The sequence below is a fragment of the Mustela lutreola genome, chromosome 2 (genome assembly GCF_030435805.1).
Source record: "Mustela lutreola isolate mMusLut2 chromosome 2, mMusLut2.pri, whole genome shotgun sequence".
Lineage (NCBI taxonomy): Eukaryota > Metazoa > Chordata > Mammalia > Carnivora > Mustelidae > Mustela > Mustela lutreola.
Window position 1 is genome coordinate 136,920,822 of NC_081291.1, and position 5,973 is coordinate 136,926,794.

Sequence of the window (5,973 nt, forward strand, 5' to 3'; positions counted from 1 at the left end):
GAACTACCATAGGCTGTGAGGCAAATCAAAACATGTGCATCTTTATCTTCTTGGAATAAGTTAGGGAAAAAAAAAACTAGTAACCACCAAATAGAACACAACTTATTTCACTAAATTATCTTGTCACAACGATGGACATTTTCAAAAGCTACAGAGCATGTCATCAAATACATCAAAGTCCGTGTGTCATTCATGGCAAAATTGACTTTGACATTGTTTATTTGGACTCCAGACACTTGGCTTTCATGATTCTGGCTTCATCTACATCCAGACATTGGAAAGTGGATGTGTAATTCTTGTAACACTGTCATCCTCTGGTCATATTATTCCGTTCCCATGATCACGCTGCATCTATTCACAAATCCCAAAATACTTTGAAAGTGGAGAATATGTTTTAAATGGAAAAATAATGCATCTGGTAACAATTGATCAAGTAAAGCAGATTTTAATGTATTAGCATCACCTGTTGCCTTCACAGAGCCATGATTATGGACAGAGCAACAACTACAAAAGAGGTAAGAGGTGATACCCAGATATCACCCTTACAATTCTTCTCAAAGGAAGCAATTTTGACAGTGAATATGATAAGATATGAAACCTACTGGCCAGTGGTAAAAGGGACAAGATGACAAAATGTCTGTTCTTCAGGATGTAACAAATTATTTTTTTCTTGGTAAAATGGAAAGATGTTTGCAAATACTACCTGGTATACTATACTGTACTTGTATTTTTCTGACTCATGCTTCTTCTAAAATTCCAATTATGGCATACTTAGAAATCTGAATTTTAAATGTTTCATAACTGTGAATAAGAGACAGTTTGACAATCTTTTAATCTAAATAAAGTAAATCTTCTTAATGAGTCAAGAGGCAGTCAAGTGATACTAAGGATATTTTAAAAATAGAAGTAATTGGTAAATTTTTCTCAGAATGATTTTTTTAAACACATAGGTTCATACAAATACTTTTGCAGCAATTATAAAATTTGTTATAAAGACAACATAGTGTTTATAGTACTTTCATATTTGAACAAAAAAGGTTTAATGAGATTTAAAATGCATGCTGGAAATTATATCTATCACTTTTCTAGAGAATTAATTTACAAGTATTTTATACAACATGAAATTATAAAATTAATAATTTTTTTTTCTATCTAGGCTAGTTATTATTTTTTTAAAGCCATTATTATCATTCAGCTAACCAAACATCTACACTTTCAGATAATGCAGGAATTCTGGTGACTTAAGATTATACTATTAGCATATATCTTTTCATGTATAATTTATGACTCTGAAAGTTTAACTTTTTTTCTTTCTTCTTGGACTCTAAGCATAGTGTTCAATTTCAACTAATCCTTTCATCTTCTTTCAGTCTAGATTGTGAAGGTCGAGCTGAATATAATATTCCTTATAAAATCAGAACCAAGGTCAGCCTTTGAATTTTATGATCAAAATTTCCCACAGGAGAGAAGACTAAGACCTGGGAATCAATCCAGCCTCTCAAACTACCATGAGCTAATTACTGAACACTCTTCTCTGAAGGTCCTGGTTTAAAAAATGAAATAAATTCTATGTTAAAAATTTTATAACTGCAAATACAATTTAAAAATAGTAACCAAATGATTTCTTTAAACTATCATAATTTAATATAAGTAGTTTTGTGCAAAAAGGACCACAGTGTGTCTTCAGCAATTATTTGGATCCTTTACTCTGGACTCAATGACTTTGTAAGCCTATGCACAGCATTTTGACATAATATGTCCTATAAAGAGCCTCATTTATGCTTCCTTGTCATTTTGTTTATATAAGTTCAAAGTAGCTTCTCTTCTTAATTGATATTTTAAAGAAAAATTCTTAAATCATCATATTTACTTATATTTTTCTAGTTTTATTGAAAAAAAGTTGAGATACATCATGGTATACATTTAAGGCATACAGTATGATGATTTGATTTATATATATTGTGAAATGTTTACCATAGTCGGTTCAGTTAACATCCATCTTCACACACACACACACACACACACACTTTTAAAAAGAAAAAAGAAAAAAAAGTCTTATGATGAAAACTCTTAGGATTTGTTCTACTAGCTACTTTCTTATATATCATACAGCAGTATTAGGTATAGTCATCATGTTGTACATTACCGAGGACTTATTTGTCTAATACCTGGACGTTTTTATCTTTTGACTACCTTCCTCCAGTTCTCCCTTCCTGTACCCTCTGCTTCTGGGACTCCAAATCTGTTCTATTTGCTATGAATTTGTTTTTCTTTGGTTGGTGGTTTGATTTTGTTGTTAGATTCCACCCCTTTAGGGTCCATCAATATTGTCCCAAATGGCAGTATTTCCACTTTTTATTGCTGAATAATATTCCCTTGCATATATATGTATGTACCACAACTCCTTTACCCATTCATCCATCAAGGGATACTTGGTTTTCCAAACTGTGTCTTGGCTATGGTAAATAATGCTGCAATAAACTTGGAGGTGCAGATACATTTTCAAGTTAGTGTTTTTACTCTTTTTTTGGATATATTCCAAGAAGTAGAATCGCTAGATCATATGGTAGTTCTAACTCTTTGAGGATCCTTCATACTGTTTTCTATAGTTTCATCCTTTTACATGCGAATATCCAAATATCCCATCAACATTTTTTTGAAGAAACCGTCTTTTCTCCCTTGAGTATTCTTTGCTCCCTTGTAAGATATTGACTATATATGCATGTTTATTTCTGGAGTCTTGATTCTAGCCCATTGGTCTTGTGAAAATAAATAAAGGAAACCTAATCATACTGGAGCTGGGAAATCCTGAAGGGAGAGCTTGCACATATTGCAGCTTGCTGTAAAAAGCATATCTCGAATTCCCCAATTGGAAGCTTACTTTACATGCCTCAGCAAGAGGAAAGAATTTCTCACAGAGCAGTCATCCAGAGATCCAGCAGGGATCAAGTTCATGATTTACAAGTACTGTGTGATATTCAAATTTCAGAATGCTGCATATTTTATTTTTCCATTGCCTTATTGGTGGTCATCTAGTTTATTGAAATTTTCATTATTAGAAAGAAATCCTCACTGATTAATCTTGAATACATATCCTTATACATATACTCTAGAGTGCTTTCAGTATATCTGCTTGAAAGTAGTGTTCATTTTTATTATGTAGTGGTCTTGGCTCTCCAACGTGATGGGGCTAACAAATAATTCTTCTATTGGGTGTGAGAGATAATGATTCTTTATATATTTATCATCAGTTTTTAACACTTTAAGAAAGTTTTATAAAGTTTAAATTTAAGAAAATTTTATAAATTAACTGATACTTGTTTTCGTTTGTCTTTTCCAGATCACCAAAGAAGTAGAATAAATTCTGATATATTAGTAAGCGACAAGATTTCTTCATACATATATAAGTATATACATATATATACATATATACTTTTTGCTGACTTATAAAAGTTATTTATATATACCCGGTAGTAAATATTTGTTTGTTTCCTTTGTTCCAAATAACTTTTCATGGCTAGGATTATCTTTCAAATTACGTCTGTTTTTTTTTTCTATCTTATAAAAGATAGTTTAATGTAAACAAATGTAAATATTTATTTTCATGGGTTGCAGTCAAAGTTGGGAATTGAGATCATTGACCTCCACACAACTTGATCATCAAGATTAAGAACTCAGATCATCTCTGTCAGCATGACAACTATTTATTTCAGCAAATTCTTGCCCAGAAAGCTAAGGCTATAAATGAATAAATCACTTTATTGTCAGCAAACCAATTTGTGTAACTGGACAAACGCTTATTAGAAGAATAGAAAGCTAAGCTAAGCAAACAAGTCACTTATGAAACAATAATTTACTTATCAAAATTTGCTTCACTATCCTCACTTCATAGTGTCCATCAATTTTACACTATTATATCACAGACTTGACCTGATCTAACCAGTTTCTCACCTTGAAACTTCAAACCACTCAAGAGCAGACTCAAGGATGTGTTATTATCTTTCATGATCAACCAATTTCTTCTAAGAACTATTAAGACTGTCAAAATGGTGTCCTCTCATAATACAATAAATTTAATAAACTTAATTTGCTTGAGTATTCAATTATGTTTTGTGATTTTCTGGGGAAACCAAAAAATTAACAATCCTGGAAGTCACACTGAGATCCCAACAAGACACCCTTACTTTTATACTTCAAAATTCCCAACATGGAAGCTATAATCCTTTATAACACCCAAATGGTGTTAGTGGGATAAGATAAGACAGTGAGGTTAAGGGAAATAAGTGCTCTGTGTTGGGTTCCCAATTCCTTTTAGCAAGCTTGCAAATATTTTCCTAGGAATGAGCAGCACTTTTAGGAATCCTTGATGACTGATCAGATGTAAAAACTCTTGCTATGAGCAGAAACCAGCCTAATTAGTAATAACATAACTACCTGTTCTTGCCACATTTGGGGATGAGTCATTAAGGGAATGTCATAGATAAAACGATGCACCTAGGACCAATATGACCATCTTTCAAGCTGGATGTAAACACATGAATTTAGATTTCAACAGAGCATTGTTTTTTACAGACAAATTTTCCCTTGTGAAAAATTTCTCCAATCTCATCTTGTTTTGTCCCTAACAGTCTGGTCGGGAAGGGACTTCCTCTCTAAAAATCCTGTCTGCCAGGAATTGAAAAATCGTCAGGTCTATAACAGAGGAAGCAAGCCATATTCAGTTAAAGGTCTGAGAATTAAGATATACCAGCAATATAGTCAATGAACAATTTCTAGACCCTCATAGGTCTATCTTCAAAATTGTGTATTCTCTGTGTCAGAATGCTACGTGTTTTTTTTTTTTTTTTCTTTTAACATTTCACTGAAAACTTTTTATTGGCCTTTTGGGTAGAAATGGTAATATATTTTCCAGAAAACATGATCCTGTCATGCTTCTGCAGGAACCAGTGCATGGCCTCCTCCCTGCTGATTCTGTTTCTGTGTTTGGACACAATGTAGCCTGTCTAGTGCTTTTTGTCTGTGCTGATGAAATCTGACCTACTCAGAATCACACAGAAATCGAGGCTGAAGATATCAATGTTTGGGTCATATTTGATCTGCAGATTGATGTGTTCCTGATCTTCAAATGAAAGGTTCTTTTATTGTAGAAGTTGATTCTGTTAATTCAAATATAGGCATCTTTAGACCTTTCTCCAGGATTTCCTCTGCCTTGACCCCATGGAATGTGCAGTGAAAAAGAAACTTTTCATTTTTGTTGATGCCAAAGGATCTGATGCTGTATCTGGCTTTGGAGAACACAGGGGTCTGACCTGAGAACTGTCCCAGCACCTTGGGTGCCAGAGTCAGTCTGTCTCCACTCTCTCTCACCCCACAGATGGCTGAGGCAGAGCTTGTGGCTGGGAAGTTCCCATACGGAGTCTCCTTTCCACCTTGATCTTGTGCCATGATGGAGAACAAGAAGAGATTACTGCTTGTTAAGCGTACTCAAACTGTGGCTCTAGTTTTTGCACTTAGCTTTAAAAATGGCATCATATCAACAAAGATAATTGAGAATTAAATGCCTCTTTGGAAATCTTTCAATATGAATGAATTTTTCTTTTGAGAACTAATTATAAGGAAGAAGGGGTATAAAATCCCAAACATCTAATGATCTGTATTTTTATGTGAAAATTCTTAAAAAATGTCAGATTCCAGATTGTTTCAATGAAATGTATGTTATGAAATTATAAATATACAAAGTTCTATATATCCTACACTATCCAAGTCACAACTTGAACACAATGGCCTTTATTAGTGGCTAACATTTCATAATCCTCTTAATAACCTATTTTCTTTTCATTTTCTCAGACCGGAAACTTCCACAGCTTAATTACTTAAAATTAATCTCTCTTTGAAACAGGGAAGATCCTTACGGTTGATTTTAAGCCCTGGCCTCATTCTCTGCTGAGAGCTATTATCTGAGAATATTTAAAA

General features: G+C 33.3%; 1 pseudogene; it reads right to left on the reverse strand.

Annotated features, from left to right (window-relative positions):
* Positions 1–4,850: 4,850 nt before the first annotated feature.
* On the reverse strand, positions 4,851–5,445 carry LOC131825593 (large ribosomal subunit protein uL5-like; annotated as a pseudogene).
* Positions 5,446–5,973: the final 528 nt, after the last annotated feature.